Source organism: Pseudophryne corroboree, chromosome 10, assembly GCF_028390025.1.
Source record: "Pseudophryne corroboree isolate aPseCor3 chromosome 10, aPseCor3.hap2, whole genome shotgun sequence".
Classification (NCBI taxonomy): Eukaryota; Metazoa; Chordata; class Amphibia; order Anura; family Myobatrachidae; genus Pseudophryne; species Pseudophryne corroboree.
In genome coordinates, this window is record NC_086453.1 from 146,051,016 (window position 1) to 146,073,474 (window position 22,459).

The following is a 22,459-nucleotide window of genomic DNA, read 5'->3' on the forward strand; positions in this document are numbered from 1 at the left end:
GTACGTATACTCCGGATAAGGCTGAGGCTACACAAACAGCCGGGAGGGACATCATCCGAAGTGAGTTGTTCCATGAACTCCAGACAAGGCTGAAAGTGAGAGCAATAGCCAGGAGGACGAATATCTGACCCTGCTGGGAGTCGTGACAGGTTTCCTCACTAAGTACCATCACGCTGTGACTTGGATTTGTGCATAAGAGCTCGGAATTATCCACAAACATATTGCATGGCCATGCAGGAATACATGTAACTATTGCATGTGACATTTAAATTGTTTGATAACAAGACATTCAACTGCAGTATATAAATCACAGACAAATACCAAATATATAGGAAAGGGTCGCAGAAGTGCACTTCTAATTGATTACATGGTATATGTTCACTAGACAGCAAGTGTGTTACCAGTGGAGGTAATACAAAGTATCACCTGAAGTACATTTAATATAGATTTGATGGGAATATACATTGTGGTTTTTTAAGGTTATTTTTATAGAGATTCTTAAATATATGTAATTTATGCATACTGGCCGGTATGAATTTGTGTTTTAATATATAATAATCATATAATAAAATCTACGAACAGATTCAATTTGCGCTTCCTATTGTCTTTTTCTATTTTTGCAGAAGAAGCTGGAGACATTGAAGGAGGAGCTTAAACAGAGCGATTCCGCTAGGCATGTGGGACTTGTGGATGGAGCCCTTAATTCGCTTAACCAGGATTCACGGGTGGTCAATCTGTTGAAATAAGAGCACTACATTTTGGCCACCGTGCTCGATCCTAGATTTCAAACCTACGTTGTATCTCTCTTTCCGGCAGACACAAGTCTGCAGAGGTTCAAAGACCTGCTGGTGAGAAAATTGTCAAGTCAAGCGGAACGTGACCCGTCAACATCTCCTCCTTCACATTCTCCCGCAACTGGGGGTGCGAGGAAAAGGCTAAGAATTCCGAGCCCACCCGCTGGCGGTGATGCAGGGCAGTCTGGAGCGAGTGCTGACATCTGGTCCGGACTGATGGACCTGCCAACGATTACTGACATGTCGTCTACTGTCACTTCATATGATTCTCTCACCATTGAAAGAATGGTGGAGGATTATATGAGTGACCGCATCCAAGTAGGCATGTCAGACAGTCCGTACGTATACTGGCAGGAAAAAGAGGCAATTTGGAGGCCCTTGCACAAACTGGCTTTATTCTACCTAAGTTGCCCTCCCTCCAGTGTGTACTCCGAAAGAGTGTTTAGTGCAGCCGCTCACCTTGTCAGCAATCGGCGTACGAGGTTACTTCCAGAAAATGTGGAGAAGATGATGTTCATCAAAATGAATTATAATCAATTCCTCCGTGGAGACATTCACCAGCAGCAATTGCCTCCACAAAGTACACAGGGACCTGAGATGGTGGATTACAGTGGGGACGAATTAATAATCTGTGAGGAGGGGGATGTACACAGTGAAAGGGGTGAGGAATCGGAGGATGATGATGAGGTTGACATCTTGCCTCTGTAGAGCCAGTTTGTGCAAGGAGAGATTGATTGCTTCTTTTTTTGGTGGGGGCCCAAACCAACCAGTCATTTCAGTCACAGTCGTGTGGCAGACCCTGTCGCTGAAATGATGGGTTCGTTAAAGTGTGCATGTCCTGTTTATACAACATAAGGGTGGGTGGGAGGGCCCAAGGACAATTCCATCTTGAATTTTTTTTTTTGAATCATTTTTGAAGTGCCATCCTGCCTGACACTGCAGTGCCACTCCTAGATGGGCCAGGTGTTTGTGTCGGCCACTTGTGTCGCTTAGCTTAGTCACATAGCGACCTTGGTGCGCCTCTTTTTTTCTTTGCATCATGTGCTGTTTGGGGACTATTTTTTTGAAGGGCCATCCTGCCTGACACTGCAGTGCCACTCCTAGATGGGCCAGGTGTTTGTGTCGGCCACTTGTGTCGCTTAGCTTAGTCACACAGCGACCTTGGTGCGCCTCTTTTTTTCTTTGCATCATGTGCTGTTTGGGGACAAATTTTTTGAAGTGCCATCCTGCCTGACACTGCAGTGCCACTCCTAGATGGGCCAGGTGTTTGTGTCAGCCACTTGCGTCGCTTAGCTTAGTCACACAGCGACCTTGGTGCGCCTCTTTTTTTCTTTGCATCATGTGCTGTTTGGGGACAATTTTTTTGAAGTGCCATCCTGCCTGACACTGCAGTGCCACTCCTAGATGGGCCAGGTGTTTGTGTCGGCCACTTGTGTCGCTTAGCTTAGTCACACAGCGACCTTGGTGCGCCTCTTTTTTTCTTTGCATCATGTGCTGTTTGGGGACAATTTTTTTGAAGTGCCATCCTGCCTGACACTGCAGTGCCACTCCTAGATGGGCCAGGTGTTTGTGTCGGCCACTTGTGTCGCTTAGCTTAGCCATCCAGCGACCTCGGTGCAAATTTTAGGACTAAAAATAATATTGTGAGGTGTTCAGAATAGACTGGAAATGAGTGGAAATTATGGTTATTGAGGTTAATAAAACTATGGGATCAAAATGACCCCCAAATTCTATGATTTAAGCTGTTTTTTAGGGGTTTTTTGTAAAAAAACACCCGAATCTGACAAAAAAATTTCGGTGAGGTTTTGCCAAAACGCGTCCGAATCCAAAACACGGCCGCGGAACCGAATCCAAAACCAAAACACAAAACCCGAAAAATGTCCGGTGCACATCACTAGTAGGTTAATTGACTCCCAACACAAATTGATCCTGGCCACAGAATAGTACCAATTCACATTACACCGCACAGTAGTGTCCATTATTCACAGTACATCACACAGTAGTACTCTTTATACAAGATATGCCACCCAGTAGAGCCCCTTATACACATTACATCACACAGTAGAGCCCCTTATTCATGTTACACTATGGTTAGGCACCTTATACACATTACACCATGGTAGAGCCGCTACGGTCGCAGCTGTGTTTAACTATTTACTTGTTTAATTCAAATAAATTAAAAACACTATATAATGTATGCCCCAACTTACCTGACCTCACCCCCCAATTTCTCAATAAAAATAAAGTCACAAATGTGACCCCCCTCAGGCCTTATAACCCCCCAATCTCTGAATGAAAAAAATACCCCAAAACTGCCCCCTCCCCCCGATCTGATAATCTCTCAATGCCTCAATGAAAATAAATGCCCCAAATGTGACCCCCCACTGACCTGAAACCCCCCAAACTCTCAATGAAAATAATGTACCACTATTGCCCCCCCCCCGCTTTGATTATCCCAATGCCTCAATGAAAATAATACCCTTGAACTGCCATCCCAGACCTGATAAACCCACTATGCTTCAATGAAAATAATGTCCCAGAATTGCCTGAGGGGCAGAGAGCTGTACCGCAGCAGCTAGAGGAGCCTGAGGGGCTGAGAGAGGTGCTGCAGAAGCCTAAGGGGCAGGGAGAGGTGCTGCAGCAGCCTGAGAGACAGACTGAGGTGCTGCAGCTTCTAATGCAGAGAGAAAGATACTGCAGCAGCTGACATAGAAAGAGGCGCTACAGCAGCTGGGGCAGAGATAGGTTCTGCAGAAGCCGAGGCAGAAAGAGGTGCTCCAGAAGCTAGGGAAAAGAGAGCTGCTGCAGTATCTGCACTAGATACATGTGCTGTAGCAGCTGTGCAGGACAGAGAGAGGTGCTGCAGCAGCGGGGTCAGAGAGTGGTGTAGCAGAACAGAAGTAACCCTGCTGTACAGCTACAAGCAGACAGTCAGACATATAAAGAGGGCGAGCAGAGCTCCGGGGTGTGCGGTCTGTCAGTGTCTCCTGCTGTCGCCTCTGGCCTGCCCTTTCCCCTACCTAGTCTCTGAGTCCAAGTCAGTATGTGCCCCCTGTGTTCTCCTCTGCGGCTTCCAGTACAGTGGCCCGCGGGAAGGGGGTGGTGGGCAGCGGCACACCCTCTAACTTTTTCAGCACCCAGAGCTCGCGCTACACCAGAATTACCCTCACTACACCCCTGCCTGTGAGTGTGGTAATATCTGTAAGTGTCAGTCAAGCTGCTGGGGAGGTGGATGTGCTGTGGGGAAGTAACTGACATGTAATGTGGAGACAATGTATTAGAAATTGATGGGGGGAGCACCTTTGACTGTTTTGCCTGGTATAAACTTATTCCACTGGTAAGGAGAAATACTACTATAGGCATTATGTGTAAGGAGCACTACTACTGTGGGCATTATGTTTACAAGGGACACTACAACTGTGGGAATTATGTGTATAAGAGGCACTATTACTGTGGTCATAATGTGTATAAGGTACTGTCAGCATTATGTGTAAGGGCACTACTAATATAGGCATTATGTGTAAGGGGCACTACTACTGTGTGATTTTGTGTATAAGGGGCACTCCTGTGGGCATTGTGTGTAAGAAGCACTACTACTGTAGGCATTATGTGTAACAGGCACTACTACTGTGGGCATTATGTGTATAAGTGGCATTACTACTGTGGGTATTTTGTGTGCAAGGGGCACTACTACTCTTGGCATTATGTTTAAGGGCACCACTACTGTGGGCATTATGTGTGAGGGGCACTACTACTGTGGAAACTATGTGTATAATGGGCACTACTGTGTGGTATAACATATATAAGGGCAGGGCTGGCAGAACCTGCTCATCAAAGGTATGCAAAGCAGGGAGGCGCCGGCCTGTAGAGGCACCCTCTCTGCTCTGCTACCCTGCTGGGACGTGCAGTGCTGCCAGCTGCTGCTGCTCATTTCAAACTATATGACAGGCAGTGGTGCTGGTGAACCGTGCAGCGCCGCTCTATTCTCCAGTCCTCACTCCTTCTCCGTTCCACACGTCAGCTTTTTCAAACCATAGCTGGATCCGCAGGAGAAGCTTTTTTTTGGACGGATAGCAGCAGTACCACCACCATGTTGAAGGGGGAGCATGCAGCATGGCTGTAGGGAGGCAGAAAGTCACCAGGCACTAGGACCCTTCGGTTTGCTGCAGCCAGAGCTGACCCTACGCATAGACAAACTAGGTAAATGCCTAGGCCTAGGGCATTTGGAATGCCTAAGGACACAAGCAGCTTCTGCTGATTAAAATTATATGCAGCATGCCTATATTCTGTGTGTGACTGCGGCTCTATCTGCATATGAAATGCATTACTAATGTGCGGCACAATATGTATAAGGTATACTACAGTACTTGGTGGCGAAACGTATAGAAAGGGCACTGCTGTGTGGTCTAATGTGAAAAAAGAGCAATATGATGTGGTGTAATGTGAATAAGGGGCATTACTGTGAGTAGTATTGTGGCACTACTGTGTAATGTAACGTGAATAAGAGACATTGGGGGTCATTCCGAGTTGATCGCTCGCTAGCTGTTTTTAGCAGCCGTGCAAACGCTTTGCCGCTGCCCACTGGGAGTTTATTTTAGCTTAGCAGAAGTGCAAACGTTTTTATTGCAGAGCGCCTGCAAAAAAAATTCGTGTAGTTTCAGTGTAGCTCAAAACCTAGTCAGCGCTTGCGATCACTTTAGACTACTTAGTTCCGTATTTGACGTCACACACCCGCCCAGCCACACCTGCGTTTTTCCGAACACTCCCTGAAAACGGTCAGTTGCCACCCAGAAACGGCCACTTCATGTCAATCACTCTGCGACAACCAGTGCAACTGAAATGCATCGCTAGAGCCTGTGAAAAACGGCATAGTTCGTTGTGCCCGTACGTCGCGCGTGCACATTGCGCTGCATACGCATGCGCAGAACTGATGTTTTTTAGCCTGATCGCTGCGTGCGAACAAATGCAGCTAGCGATCAACTCGGAATGACCACTATTATATTGCATGATATGATGTGAATAAAGTTGCAGTACTGTGTGGCGTAATTTCAACTGGGTGTATTATTGTGTGACCATGCCTCTTCCCAGCAAGAACACGCACTGTTTTGGGCTGCACACTGAATGTGTGCACTGTTTCTATTTAAAATATAGGGGGTAGGAGCACCAAAATGAGGACTGCTATGGGTGAGGGGTGATGGTGCTGGGAAAGGGGCACAGGGTCAGAGGCGGAACTGATGGCCCCTATGAGCATGTACTCCTGCCCAGGCCGGCAGCATTGGTGAGAGTACCCAGGTAAAAGACAATAGGCTGCCATCTCATGTGGTGGCGCGGGGAGCGACAACCTGCACCACCTAAACTCCGGTGCCTGAGGGATGTGACATCCTAGCACCCCCTAATTAAGGCCCTGCCTTCTGTCCCCCCATGTATATGTCACCCTGTGTATGTCCCTCTGCCATGCCCCTAGTAGTGAGACCATGCCCCTTTTTTGGTACCTAGTACCACTAATGTTGAATTGAATCTACTGTCCCTTTCTTGAATGGACCTGAAAGTGATGTCTAGTGAGGGCGGAAGTGTGATTCTATAAAATAACTCTGTTTTTTTAAAGTTTTTTTCTTGTTATTTGACTTCCAACAGTACAAAGTTGTACCCTCATGGGCTCACTTTGCTCGCCATGGTTCGGGCACTGTGACTCGCTCCGCTTCACTCACCATAGGTTACTGTTCCCAGTAGATGATGACATAGCCTAGCGCCTGACAGGAAAGGTCCTCTCGGCGAAGGGGATCTAGCAGCTATCCTGTCCTATGGGGTGGGAACACCCCAAATGGAACATGGTCATGCTCTTCTTCACCTATGTCCTGATTTGGGATTTCATGTTTTACATTGGCACAAGCGTCGAAGCACTGTGCATGAGTCCAGATAGTTACCGCTGGCGACGCAGATCAGAATTGCATGGACAAAAGGCACAGCCGCTAATGTGTCCACCTCCAAGGGCTGATGTTAATAGATAAGCACTTGATGTTTGCAAAAGCTGAGAACTTCAGTTAAAACTATGTATATCCTGCCAAAATAATAAGTAATATAGAAAATAGCAGCGCTAAATGATATTTACAGTAAATTGCGGAAATAAAATATATGGCGTGATGCAATGGCGGCAAAAGATCGCCGGAGATGCGGAATGCCGGGCGATATGACTTTTTTTTTAAAACCATAGAACCAAAAAATTACTGTTTTACGCTAAAATACTAAATGTTGCATATATGAATGAAAACTCCTGTATAATATATAACTATCTGATTTATTTATTCAATAAAAAAATCTCCTATATATTAGCCCTGTGACTCTGTGCCTGCATTTCTAACGCTGGGTGGAGTCACAGCGGTGGGCGGAGTCACAGAGCCCACCCACCACATGTGTAGCAAGTCTCTGCTCCTCCTCCCCCCCCCTTCCCCCCGCCATCAGCCACTCCGACTCCCCGGCCGCGGTGCAGAGCGCACAACAACTGCTGCTGCTGCCACAGGCATAGACATTAGGAGGGAAGGGTGGCGCAGGAGCAGGCTTCATAGCCCTCCCTGCCCCGCATACACAGACCAGCCGCCTCCTCCACGCACATCCAGCTGTCAGCTCTCCTGCTGTGACAGGAGGCGAGTGCTGCAGTGACGTCATCTCCTGCAGCACTCGCCTCCTGTCACAGAGAAGAGCCGGCACACACACTCCAGTCTCCGGGGGCTGCCAGCATCTACAGGCAAGCTGGAAACACCCCCAGACCGAGAGAGAAAAGACCTGCGAGGCCACGCCCCTTTTGCATTAGGCCACACCCCTTTTCATCCACCGTGCAGCACGAGCAGGGGGGGAATGTGTGTAATAGTAGCACAGACTGCCTCTGAACACAGTACTGTTTACCAGCCTGTAGCAGCCGCCCACAGCCCCAACGGTGAGTCCCTCCGGCCATCCTACCCACTGTATCTATGTCTGGTCACCACTTTGCAAATGTCTCCGCTAATGGTGTCCACCCTCTCCACTACTTCCCCCCCCCCCCTCTCTTCATCAGCTTCCTCACTGGGGACCCTCCCTACCGCCCCGCATCTCTCTGTCCCCTCCCTACCGCCCCGCATTTCTCTTTCCCCTACCTACCGCCCCGCGTCTCTGCGTCCCCTCCGTACCGCCCCACGTCTCTGTATCCCCTCCTCCCTACGCCTCTGTATCCCCACCCTACCGCCCCGCTTCTCTCTATCCCCTCCCTACCGCACCACGTCTCTGTATCCCCTCCCTACCGCCCCACGTCTCCCTATCCCCTCCGTACCGCCCCGCGTCTCTGTATCCCCTCCCTACCGCCCCACGTCTCTGTATCCCCTCCTCCCTACGCCTCTGTATCTCCACCCTACCGCCCCGCTTCTCTCTATCCCCTCCCTACCGACCCGCGTCTCTGTATCCCCTCCTCCCTACGCCTCTGTATCCCCACCCTACCGCCCCGCTTCTCTCTATCCCCTCCCTACCGACCCGCGTCTCTGTATCCCCTCCTCCCTACGCCTCTGTATCCCCACCCTACCGCCCCGCTTCTCTCTATCCCCTCCCTACCGCCCTGCCTCTCTGTATCCCCTCCCTACTGCCCCACGTCTCTGTATCCCCTCCCTACCGCCCCACGTCTCTCTATCCCCTCCGTACCACCCCGCGTCTCTCTGTGTCCCCTCCCAACCGCCCCACGTCTCTGTATCCCCTCCTCCCTACGCCTCTGTATCCCCACCCTACCGCCCCGCTTCTCTCTATCCCCTCGCTACCGACCCGCGTCTCTGTATCCCCTCCCTACCGCCCTGCCTCTCTGTATCCCCCCTCCCTACCGCCCTGCCTCTCTGTATCCTCTCCCTACCACCCTGTGCCGCTGTATCCCCTCCCTACTGCCCTGCATCTCTCTATCCCGTCCCTACCACCCTGCGTCTCTCCGTCCCCTCCGTACTGCCCCGCGTCTCTCTATCCCCTCCATACCGCCCCGCATCTCTGCGTCCCCTCCCTACCGCCCCACGTCTCTCTATCCCCTCCCTACCACCCCGTGTCTCTGTGTCCCCTCCCTACCGCCCCACGTCTCTGTATCCCCTCCTCCCTACGCCTCTGTATCCCCACCCTACCGCCCACTTCTCTCTATCCCCTCCCTACCGACCCGTGTATCTGTATCCCCTCCCTACCGCCCTGCCTCTCTGTATCCCCTCCCAACCGCCCTGCCTCTCTGTATCCCCTCCCTACCGCCCTGTGCCGCTGTATCTTCTCCCTACCGACTCGCCTCTCTCTATCCCCTCCCTACCGCCCTGCATCTCTGTATCCCCTCCCTACCGCCCCCGCGTCTCTGCATCCCCTCCCTACCGCCCCGCCTCTCTCTAGCCCCTCTCTACCACCCGCATCTCTCTATCCCCTCCCTACCGCCCGCATCTCTCTATCCCCTCCCTACCACCCCGCGTCTCTGCATCCCCTCCCTACCGCCCCGCGTCTCTGTGTCCCCTCCCTACCCTCCTGTGTCCCATACAGGGTCCATACCACCGGCTCCTGGATAACTCCCTGACAAACCCTCACCAGGAGGACAGGAGCCATAAGCCCCTGCGGTGCCCCCGTAGCTACCGGTATATCGGTGATGCTTCGCTGTGCCGCCTCCTCCCTATCCCTCACACAGGGGGGCGCACATAGTGCATGCAGATGGGACTGGTGCACCTGCGGCCGCGTGGAGACATTGCGTGCGCAACATGTCCGCGTTGCTACACCTGAAGGATGGTACGGTGTAGAGAGAGGACACAGCTGCCCCTGTTCCGCATTGTACCAGCACTCCCCTCTGTGTCTAATGACACCATATACCTCTTCATGCGGGTATGTCTATATCACATACATCCTTATCCGTGTCCTATATATTGTTACACATAACATCACATAGTTATAGATCCCGCACCCCCCCCCACCTGCATCCACCCCCCCTCCACCCGCAGCATCTACATACTCCCTGCCCCCCCCCGCACCTGCTACATTCTGTACATCGTGCCCTGCAGGCACTGTTCACGCTGTCGCAAGGGGCTACGCCCCCTTCACCATCGGAAGCACTTTCGTCTTGCAATATTTAACAACTAACAAACCTAGGAATGCAGGTAATACTCCATATAATACAAATATTGAACCCCAGCAAGGCGTGCAGGAGTTAAGGGGGCGTAGCCCCTTTCGACGGTGTGAAGAGTGCCCGTAGAGCGCGATGAAGCACCTAGTATATATATAAAAAGATTGGGTAAAGTTCTGCTTTTACTATATAGAATTCATGTGTACAAGTCATCACCTGATATATATTACCGGGTGGTCTTCAGTATGCCGGCTGTCGGGATCCCGGCGCACAGTATACCAGCGCCGGAATCCCGACAGCCGGCATACCGACACTTATTCTCCCTCGTGGGGGTCCACAACCCCCCTGGAGGGAGAATAAAATAGCGTGGCGCGCGTAGCACGCCACCTTGCCCGCGAGGGGCTCATTTGCGCTCGCCACCCTGTCGGTAAGCCGGCGGTCGGGCTCCCGGTGCCGGTATGCTGGTCGCCGGGAGCCCGACCACCGGCATACCATACCACACCCATATTACCACATGTAGTGTGCTTTGAGGAAGCACCCAGGTGCGAAACTAGTTAGAGGGAGAATTTGCTGATCATTCTACAAATTTCTACAACTGATGGTGATCTGGTCCATAAGCTGGGAACCAAGGACGGCCAAACGTGACTCCTTAAATCAGAAACCGCCGGCTGGGTCTTCTGCAACGAGGACGCGGCCAACCAGCTGACGAGGAGAGTCAGATCTGCACAGCCGTCCGTATACAAGCGGCTCCAGCTTCCCGTGCTCTGTTGAGCGGACATAGACGGGTCAGAGACAGCACCACACACCGCTGAGCGCAGCGCAAGATCCCGCAAAACAGCCAGTTGGGCTGCAGTGGTAAGCTGCCATACACGGCACATAAGCAGCAATCACATTACGGGACAAGTGCTCTCAGGATCGTTTGCACATAACGTGGGACACCATACTTAGTGCCACTGCTTGCATATACAAGAGACTGCACCTTAAAACTGAAAAGCATACGAGTATGCAAAAGTTTTCATACCATTTTAAGAAACATATATATCATGGAACAATAAGCTGTGTGCATACAGCATATGAGTGGTAACCACAATTTGGGACAGCATCTTTAAACACAGTTGTTTCTACAATATCTATATGGATAACATTTTAAAGTTAAATTGCACTTTTTTATGAAAGATGTATACTTAAGATTGGATACTATCTAGAGTGTGCATAAGTTTTCATACTACATGTGGTAATATATATCAGGTGTTTTCCATTGTTATAGCAATTAGCAAAAGTATTTGATGACTTGTACACATGAATTCTATATAGTAAAAGCAGAACGTTACCCAATCTTTTTATATATATATTTTTTATTGAATAAATGAATCAGATGGTTATATATTAAACATGAGTTTTCATTCATATATGCACCATTTAGTATTTTAGCGCAAAACAGTCATTTTTTGGTTCTTTGGTTTGCTTTAATTTCTGAGGTGGAGATCTGTGGCTCTTCATCATCACTCATTAAAATAGCTGTGTGCACACAGACACAGCTGGACTGGTTTTTTGCAGCTCATAGTATAAAAACTAATTGAATTTATACAATTTAAAAACATACAGCGCCTGAATTGGGATTTTTGGAGTTCTTTTTTTAAAACCATGCCTTGTAAGTGATTACCCCCCTTTTTTTTGCCCCTAGAGAAATGAACCCGGTGGGCCACTGAACCGACTCAGCCGTTATTGGTAGTGTGATTGAACTCTTCTTGTCACCATGCCGCATCAGATGACAGCACTGGCAATGATGCAACTGTAAAAGACAGGCACCATGAATGTCATTGCAGAGCAGTCCATGGAGCGTCTAATCTCATGAGAGACAGAGTTTCCCACCAGACCCAGATGGAGAACTGCGCCAAAGTGTAAGTAGTGTTAATAGGCCAGAATACCCAGTCCTCAGCTTAAGCATCTAGACCTGCATGCATATGGGACCCTTTAAACAGTTTTATGTTTTTATGTGGCTGAAGTAGAGCTAACAATTGGTTATGGGATAAATGGTGGGAGTCATATAGTTCGTGTGAAGACTACCTGTACAGATTGTGGTCGTCATCAAACTATATCTTCCCCTAGTTCCGATCAGCATATCACACATTACATAGGCTGTTGAACAGGATGTATGGTTTGTTTGGGCCCATTGCAATTTCTGGCCAATCAAGTTAAAAATTACATACAGTAGATGGCCAGCTGAATTGCAATGTGGAAGGGGCCCCAGTCATGGGCGTGGACCCGATGTGGTGTGGGTGGATTTAACACTTACCGAGTGCCGTCCCTCTATCCCCTTCAGGTGCTCCTGGTTCATGCCGAGGGTGGTTCCAGCCCGCTAAATAAGAATAGGTCGAGGATCACTCCTTTGTTCCTGTAAGTGGACAAATACGTACATACGCACGAACAGTGAGGAAGAAAAAGGACCCCCCCGGGCTCAATGATGGGTCTTCATTGGCACTTGTGGCCTCAGACTGGATGCCCGTGAGGTGCGGAAGCAATGCCTGTGGCCTAGTGCCTGAACAATACCTGCGGCCTAGCGCCTAAGCAATGCCTGCGGCCTAGTGCCTGAGCAATGCCTGCGGCCTAGCGCCTCAGCAATGCCTGCGGCCTAGTGCCTAAGCAATGCCTGCGGCCTAGCCCCTTAGCAATGCCTGCGGCCTAGCGCCTCAGCAATACCTGCGGCCTAGCGCATGAACAATCACATTAAAGCAAATGGGGTCTGGGGCCCACTACAGTCTAAACAATGGTATAAGTTTGTGTAAGTGAACCACAGCTTGGTTGGAAGCCCTCAAATTAAAAAAAATATAGTCAATGCTGAGCAGGTGGGAAAGGGTTAAAAAAATGATGGTAACTGCTTAAAACTTCAGCCCTATATGGTTCAAGCACGATGAGGGGGAGAAAGAAATAGTGGAGAGCAGGGAGGTCAATTACTGGGGAGGCACTGATTATTATTAGAGACAGATTTACACACTCATATATGATATGGTGGCAAGTTTTGAATATAAAAATTATTAGAATAATACAAAGGTGATACTGTATGTAGTAGTTCTAAATAACTTTGTATTTTGAAGTAAACTGGAGTATGACAGGTGATGCATTGCCTACGCACGTCACTAGTAATAAAATGGAAAAAACTGCACTGCAGCTTGGATTTTAAATGTTTGAGCTGCTCTGAAATAATATATTAATATTAAAAATTTGAAAGCAGAACGCTTGAAGGTGTCTTCCTCCGTCTGGTTACCCCCGCTCCGGCCGCGGCTCCTGTGCGCCATGCAACGCATTGTATTGCTGGGTCAGTGGTGGTGAGCTTAGTAGCGTTTCCCCGCTCCGGTTGCGGCACAATGTATGAATGGAGTTCCGGTCTGTGTCACAGTGTGGATGCGCTCGGCAGCGTGAACTGGGAATCAAAGCACAGTACCCGAGTGTCCGTAAAAAGACACCTTCATTCCCATAGCATCATGGACAAAGGTTGGTAGTAAGGGATAGTTAGTGCTACCAGGGCCGGCAACAGAAATCTTGAGGCCCGGTACAGTGATATCTCTGGGGCCCCCTGAGAATATATATTTAGAGGCCGGTGCAGGGCACGGTAATCCTGGCCAGTGAAGTCACTGTGTGTGAGTGGCTCCTGTTACTCTGAGGCTGCGCCGACACTTCCTACAGCTCGTTACCCTATTTGGACAAGACGACTCACATCCCTGCCGGTCACTAAGCGGTGTATCCTTGGGGACCCTCTGAACCTTGGGCCCGGTACAGGTGTACCCTTTAACCACCCCCCCCTGTCGCCGGCCCTGAGTGCTACAGAACTATCCTAATAAGATCTGCTCCTTCCTACATGGCATTAAGAACGGAACCCTTAATATTACCTGAGGACCGCAACTACTTCTAAAAAGGGCTATTAACATTGCATTAACTAAAACCCCTTCTTTTTTTTTACAGGTATTGCACTAATAAAAACATCTTTATTTAGCAACAATAGTTGCAACACATATATAACAGATACATAATTTCAAGCGCTCTGCTTTCAAATTTTTAGAATGTCACTAGAAAGAGATAAACTTCTAGCCAATCAGCTACTGTCATTCAGGGGTGCAAGTAGAAATTTTTTCTTTGTGGTACAGATAGTAAAATGGGTGTGGTCACGTGTCATGGGGGAGGCGTGGTAATACAAAACTACGAGAGTGGCTACATGACAATAGGGGCATGGCCACATTATGCCCCACACCGTAATGCTTATTACACATTATGCCATATACCGTAATGCCCATTACACATTATGCCAGATACTATAACACCCATTACACTTTATGCCACACACCGTAATGCCCATTACACATTATGCCACACTGTAATGCCTTAAATATATCACAAATCGTAATGCCTACTACATATTATGCCACCCACAGTTATGCCACTGACACCATTTTATGTCACACACACACACACAAATGCCCCTTATAAATTATGCCACAGTAGTGGGCTGGTGGTACTGAGTACCACCACCATATTTCTTAATGGTACTCCGTAACACCCTACTTTCAGCATTGCTGTCATTATTCAAACGATTGTGGTATTGTCTGAACATTATCTCTCTACTTTATCTCTCTCCAGGCTTAGCTAAATCTCCCAAGTACCAAGCAATCAGCATATGTAATTTTTCAAGCAAAGCCTGTAAAATGGCAGTTAGCTGGTTTGATTGGCACTTTATCTTTCTTCAAGGTTTGATACATTGTTATGAGTTCCTACCAAGACCCTGAGCCTGTAGAACCCATTTGATTCGCCTATAACAACCTCCTTTCCCGAAACTACTATTGTTAACTAGCATTCGGCTACCACTAGGACTAAAACTCTAGGCAGTGCAGGCTCAAGATCACAGACACATATGTATGAAGGGAACAAGACACTTCAAACTAACTAAATGGCATAAGAAACTAAAAACACTTGCCAAGTGTAACATAAAACTAGATGACACGAACAACCAAAGTGCCCTTGCAGATCCTCCAAATGGCACAGGTAGTTTGCACAGTGAAGAAATACTGATGGGCAACAGATTTTCTATATAGCCCATTTAATTGCAATCTTACAAATGACATAAGTAGTTTGTACAATGGAGAAATGCTGACAGGTAAAAGGTGTTCTACATAGAACAGATACTTGCACTGTATAGAAATGCTAGCCAGATCTTTCAAATAGCACAGGTGATATACCCAGTAAAGAGAGACTGGGCAGCTCTTCTGAATAGCCCAGATTAGTTGCACTGTGGAAACATACTGGTTCCAGGCTCCTAAATAGCACAGGTATTTGAACTGTAGAGAGAAGCTGGGCAGGGCTTCTGAATAGTTCAGATTGATAACACTGTGAAGAAAGACAGAACAGATCTTCCTAATAGTGTAGATAACAGCTCCACTAAGACCAAAAGAGCAAGCATCCAAGTGAACGACAGTACAGACAAAATCAGACTGATTACAACCCACATAAGTAGTGTCAGAAGGAAACCCCTATGAGGGCTGAACTGCCAATAATCACAAGTCCAGAAACGAAGCAAGGTTCTGAACTCAGCTGGAGCAATCAAAAGTCAGAACACAGTCCAGCATGTTAAATCCTGGTCTGCACACCTGATTGGTTGCCAGGAGACTCCTTAAAGCCACTATAGCTAACCTAACCAGGAACTGTTGAGCAGTGCTTCTTCCAGGTTCTAATATACATCTCCCCCTGGAGCTGATACAGAGTGTAAAGGGCCCGACATATATAACGATCCGCCGCCGAGCTGCCCGACAGCGGATACGGCCGACGGGCGATTTGGCGGCGGGGAGGGGGGGGGGGCAGTGACGCGGGGAGTGAAGTTTCTTCACTCCCCCCGTCACCCAGCTTCATAGAAGAGCAGGCAAATATGGACGAGATCGTCCATATTGGCCTGCATGCACAGCCGACGGGGCACCAGCGATGAACGAGCGCGGGGCCGTGCATCGGTCATCGCTGTTGCCTCCACACAGCACGATATGAACGTTATCGCGTTCATTAATGAACGAGATCGTTCGTATCTTGCAGTCAGATCGCCCAGTGTGTAGGGCCTATTAGTCGGCTGTAACTGCTCCCACATTGGGTACATAAAAAAAAAGGAAAAAAAGAAAAGGATATATTTGCCAATATGCAGAGGATCTAGCCCTATGCGTGGTTTCTTAGCAGTCATCATTATCAGTCCTCACTTGCAGTGATGAAAAAGAACCATCTAAAAACTGGACGAATTCCATGTACTGTACACACAACTTTGCACAGACCCTCTTCAGTCGACATGCTGTTTCTGAACTAAGGGCCTAATTCAGACCTGATCGCACGCAGGGTATTTTTTGCACTGCTGTGACCAGGTAATCGCCGCCTACAGGGGGAGGGGGTAAGCGCACGGCAGGGGTGCGAACGGCTGTGCAGAGAGCTGCAAAAACAAAAGTTTGTGCAGTTTCTGCACAGCCCAGGACTTACTCAGCCACTGCGACGATCTGGACCACTGGTGACGTCAGGAATCCTCCTCCGGCATGGGTGGACACGCCTGCATTTTTCCCGACACTCCCAGGAAACGGTGAGTTGCCACCCATGAACGCCTTCTGCCTGTCAATCTTCTTGCGATCGCCCCTGTGATTGCTTTTCGTCATAGAAACTGTCGCTGTCCGGCGACCCCCGTCGCCAGACAGCGACACGCCTGCGCATTGCAGACCACACACATGCACAGTTCAGGCCCGATCGCACGGCTGTGAAAAAATGCAGCATGCGATTGGGTCTGAATGACCCCCTAAGTCCACGTGAGAATGGCCCGATACAATTCAGTAATGCACCTTCATTTGCAAGAGGAGATGTGATCAAATATAGGTGGTCATTCCGAGTTGATCGCAGCCAGCAACTTTTTGCTGCTGCTGCGATCAACTAGTACACGCCTATGGGGGAGAGTATTTTAGCTTAGCAGGGCTGCGATCACTTGTGCAGCCCTGCTAAGCAAAAAAAATTTTAAAGCAAATCTAGACTAGCCCTGGACATACTTACCCTGTGCGATGGATCCAGAGATGATGGGCCCGGCTTTGACGTCACTCCTCCGCCCTCCATTCTGCTGGACACGCCTGCGTTATACTCACCACTCCCTGAAAACGGCTCCAAACGGTCCGGATCCGCCCAGCCACGCCTCCGTCCTGTCAATCTTCTTTGCGGTCCATCCTGTGACTGCTTTCTACTTTAGACGCGACGTAACCCGGCGACCCTGTAGCCGGGCAACATCGCGCATGCACACAGCGGCTGCTGCGGCACCGCAGCGATAAACCGCTGCGTGCGAACTGGTCGGAATGACCCCCATAATTCACCCATAGTTGTGCACACTTGCTCTAGAGCAGGCGCAGATCAGAAACATGCAAGATACTGTATGTTGCATTCAAAGGCTTGAATTCTGCATCAAACCCATTGTGTACACACAGAGAATTCGCCACCCCTGTTAAAGGAAAAGGTCAAACAATGAAAACTACAAGAGCAAAATTCACAATATTCTGAGAATTCACAAAGAACTTCAATTAGTTCTCTGGATCAGCAATACTGTGTGGATCTAGTCAGGATCCCGGTGTCACGCTCGGCGTAAGTTTGGTTCCGACAACCGAGTTTTGGCTGAAGGGACAGCTACCTGTGTGGAGAGTAAACGAGGTGGCTGAATGTAATTCCTCCTCATGGGGTGGAAGCCAAACTAAAGGCCAGTACTCACTGGCAGATGTGGGGAGAGATGTGTGCTGAGCGAACAGCTCAGCACACATCTGTCTCCCCGCTCAGCACAGCGCGATGTGTGCTGAGTGTGCGGGGGGAGGGGGGGCACTCATTTCATCCAGCGGGTGAAGTGAGCGACCTGCTAGATTGGCCTGCATGCAGGCCAATCTAGCACCAGTGATAGCGATGCACTGGGCTGCGCATCGCTATCGCTGTGAGGGGTACACACGGAGAGATCACTGCTTAAAATCTAAGCAATCTAGGCAGATTGCTTAGATTTTAAGCAGCGATCGCTCCATGAGTACCCCCCTTAAGTGTTATCGTTGGCCGGAGGGCGTAAATAAAAGGAGGACTTCGTAGGAAGATAACTGTAGTTTTAATTAATAATCAGGCTGTACGAATATTGGAGCAATTGAAGAGTGAAGCTGAAGAACTCCGGTAAAGAAGAACTGGAGACTGTGTTTTATGATTAAAAGACGAGGCTGAAGAACTTGGACTTTGAAGAAATTAAGACTGTGGTTTGTAATTGAAAGACGAGGCTGAAGAACTTGGACTTTGAAGAAATGAGGACTGTGGTTTGTGATTGAAAGACGAGGCTGAAGAACTTGGTCTTTGAAGAAATGAAGATGTCTGCGGGAGCCGCTGTTAGCACCTGGAGCTCCTCTACAACCTGGGACCCCGTGAGCGCTTCCACGAGTGGCAACGGACTTAGACAGCAGGACTGCAGCAGCGTTTAGGTAACCGATGGATGAGAGCAACCAGGACCAGGGAACCAGAAGTAACCTGGGAGCACAGAGCTGGAGAACCTTTCACAAGGAGGTAACATGAAGCACTGGCACTCTCCCTCTGAGCCAGCCCCCTTTTGTAAGGGGAGAAAACGCAGGATGGCTGGACACAGATTGGGAACTTCATTGGTAATACTCTGGTCTCCAACATGGCTGCCCCCAGCACAGGAGACATACTTAGCTGTTAGCACACAGCTTTAGCCAGCTTCTGTCTCTGACACATTAAACTGTGTCACCACTAGAGGACCTTACTGCAGCGAACCCCGCCGCAGCGCCCGGCTCTCCAGACCCTCGGCCCTTGGCAGCCGCACACCGCCCAGAAGGACCTGCCGCCGCAGCCGCGCCAACCAGCGGGATGGCAACCCGCGGGAGCACCCGCCGGAGGTAAGGCTTTGGAGCCTGACACATGTCGGTGCCGGAATACCGACAATACTTGGAATGACGGTGCTGGCATCCCGACAAGGTTCACAAACCCAGCGCCGGGATCCTGAATGTCTGTTTACCGGACCACCAGAGAGGTAAGGTTTAGGCTGCGGGGGGAGGGTTAGACTTGGGCTATGGGTTGGAATGTTTAGGTTTAGGCTGCCAGAAATGGGGGGAGATTAGGTGCCCTCTGGGAGGGTTGCGTTTAGGATGCGGGAAGGGAGGGTTGTTTAGACTGCGAGGAGGAAGGGGGGGGTTAGGTTTAGGCTGAGGGTAGGGAGGGTTAGGGGGGCATTGGGGAAAGGTAAGTATAGTTACCTTTCCCCCATTGAGATTCTCAACATCGAGATGCTGTGGTCGGTATTCTGACCGCTGGCATCCCGAATGCCGGCATTTTATACCCAATGCATCCTTGTCAATTTGTCAAAATGCGCTGTAGGAGATGCCTATTTAGGAAACACTGTTCAAGGGTGGTATGTATGGAAGACACTAAGGAGGCAGTCACTGCAGTACATTATTAATCATTGTCAATGTTTACTTGGTGTCAGGCCACAAATGATAGTTATTACAGACAGATATACTGTAAGTCTAGGACACATTCAGTGCCCATAATAGGGTACCGGTTTGGTTTCTGAGTGCACTGTAACTTGTAGTTCTCTGTTTTTTTTTTCTATCCCTCTTGACAGCGGTGAAACCACTGCATTGTACCAGATCCTGCAGCAAAGGAAGTATCCACAGCCAGCAGCAATAGCAGTAGTAAAGAATGAGTGACTTATTATAAAACGCCAGCCAGCCTGTAACTGTGCACCAAAACAAAGGAGGCGGTCTAGAACGAGGTTCCTCCCTTCCTCTCATCTCCTCCTCCGACTGCTGTTGCTGCGGAATATTCGTCTGAAACGTCGGTATAACATCACAATCCTGTGACTGTCCAAAGCTCGAAAAGGAGAGAAGACACCCAACCCCTACCAGCCCTGCCACGCAATGGCATCCTCACTGCATGGGCACTATACTGCAATAAAAATAAGTATGTTATTGTGACCTTCTTTATAGTGGCACACATTAAGCATTATACATATGTTTTCTTTATACACATTAGTCTTTATTAAATTAAAACAGCAAATTGACATTATTCTATGGAAATGTAGCACAGTATATAAATAAATATAGGCACTGAATTAATGAATTGAACAGAATGTACCTCATTAGTTGCATGTGGCTTGCAGGAGGGGGAAAGGGAGATGCGGGGTTAGGTCAACCCTAGTTCCACCACTGCTTCTTGATTGCTGATTTTGCGGGCAGATGTATCAAATGTTTTAGAGAGATAAAGTGCAATGCAACCAATCAGCTACTGACTGACATTTATATAGGCCATTTTATAGCAAATTGGTTGCTATGTTAAACATCTCCAGTTTCTCTCTCTCACAGGTTCGATAGGGATACAGTTATGTGACCGGCGGTCTCACATTACCGCCCCCTGGACGCCGCCCACTCACAATCCCGCTGTTGGCATGCTGACCAACAGGGACTGTTCCCATTCGTACGTGTCCACGACACCCATACAGTAGAGTGGGAATAGAACCTGTGGGGACCGCAGGTCGCCACCGAGCCTGCAAGGGGCTTGCTGCACTCGCCCCCTCCCCGCAGGCATTCCGTCGCCGGGATCCTGCCATCGGGATGCTGACCGGTCACGTCGCTGGAAGCTCCAGAAGAGTTTTCTGCATTTATTTTATGTTTATTATTTTCAGGCAGGACTGGATGGCTTCGTGGGACTTGGGGGGGGGGGGGGGGGGAGGGTGGGATGGCCCAACCTCTTGAAGGGTTAAATATCCCATTCCCCACTGACAGGACACTAGCTCCTGAGCGAACTGTTCGCAAGCCCCACCATGGCGAGTGTACATTCCCGCAGCACGCTGCCACCCCTAACAGAGCCAGAAGAAAGAAGAGCGGTGAGTACTAAGACGGCGTCCCGGTTAGCAGCGGCATGAGGGTACGGAGACGCACGGCTTCTACATGGGGCGGCTGGGTCTCCAGACTCAGTACACAGTGCAGACGCACAGCTGAGCGAACTGAGTCTCAGTACACTATGTGTGTGCACAGTACCCAGACTGGCATTACAGACTTAAAAGGGGGCTGACTCCATTTCATACACAAAATTACCTCAGAAAGTATAAAACGAGTTTTATGGTAATAACTTACCTTTGTTAAAACTCTTTCTGCGAGGTACACTGGGCTCCACAAGGATAGACATAGGAGTGTAGAGTAGGATCTTGATCCGAGGCACCAGCAGGCTCAAAAGCTTTGACTGTTCCCAAGATGCATAGCGCCGCCTCCTCTATAACCCCGCCTCCCTGCACAGGAGCTCAATTTTTAGTTAAACCAGCCCAATGCAGTAGCAGGAAAAGAGATGACAACAGTTAGTAGCCACATACACCACACTCTCACGACAGGAGAAGTGTCAGCGGCTAATGCCATACCAACCCAAAGAAGCTAAGTGCGTCAGGGTGGGTGCCTAGTGGAGCCCAGTGTACCTCGCAGAAAGAGTTTTAACAAAGGTAAGTTCTTACCATAAAACTCGTTTTCTGCTGCGGGGTACACTGGGCTCCACAAGGAAAGACATAGGGGATGTCCTAAAGCAGTTCCTTATGGGAGGGGCACAAGAACCCGGCGTCCAAAAGAAGCATCCTGGGAAGCAGCAGTATCGAAGGCATAGAACCTTATGAACGTGTTCACAGAGGACCACGTAGCCGCCATGCACAATTGTTCAAGGGTCGCACCACGGCGGGCCGCCCAAGAAGGTCCAACAGACCGAGTAGAATGGGCCATAATGTGAGCAGGAGCTGACAGACCAGCCCTCACATAAGCATGTGCAATCACCATTCTAATCCATCTGGCCAAAGTCTGCTTGTGAGCAGGCCAGCCCCCGTTTGTGAAACCCAAACAGAATAAAGAGAGAATCAGATTTTCTAACAGAAGCAGTTCTCTTCACATACATACGGAGAGCCCGTACCACATCCAAAGACCGCTCTTTGGAAGACAGATCAGGAGAGACAAAGGCTGGTACCACAATCTCCTGATTAAGGTGGAACGAAGAAACCACCTTAGGCAAATAACCGGGACGAGTCCTAAGAACCGCCCGGTCACAGTGAAATATCAGATATGGGGAACTACAAGACAAGGCACCCAAATCCGTCACTCTTCTAGCTGAAGCAATAGCCAGCAGAAACACCACCTTAAGGGAAAGCCACTTAAGATCAGCTGAACCAAGAGGTTCAAACGGAGACTCTTGTAACGCCTCCAAAACCACCGACAAGTCCCAAGGAGCCACAGGCAGGACATAGGGAGGTTGGATACGCAACACACCCTGAGTGAAGGTATGCACATCAGGTAAGGTCGCAATTTTTCTCTGAAACCACACCGACAAGGCAGATATTTGAACCTTGAGGGAGGCCTGACGCAGGCCTAAGTCCAGGCCGTGCTGAAGAAAGGCCAACAACTTGGTAGTACTAAACTTGGAAGCGTCATAATTGTTAGATGCGCACCAAACAAAGTAAGAATGCCAGACCCTATGGTAAATCCGAGCAGAAGCCGGTTTCCGGGCCCGCAACATAGTTTGAATGGCC

The 22,459-nt window shown here is 49.2% G+C and overlaps 1 long non-coding RNA gene across 1 annotated transcript in view; it reads left to right on the forward strand.

Moving 5' to 3' along the window:
• Nucleotides 1–19,871, forward strand: part of LOC134966265 (uncharacterized) — a 59,584-nt gene extending 39,713 nt beyond the window's left edge. Inside the window, exons 2-3 of the long non-coding RNA XR_010188610.1 lie at nucleotides 11,564–11,780; nucleotides 19,526–19,871. This is a non-coding gene — a long non-coding RNA (uncharacterized LOC134966265). The remainder of the gene's footprint in view (nucleotides 1–11,563; nucleotides 11,781–19,525) is intronic.
• Nucleotides 19,872–22,459: the final 2,588 nt, after the last annotated feature.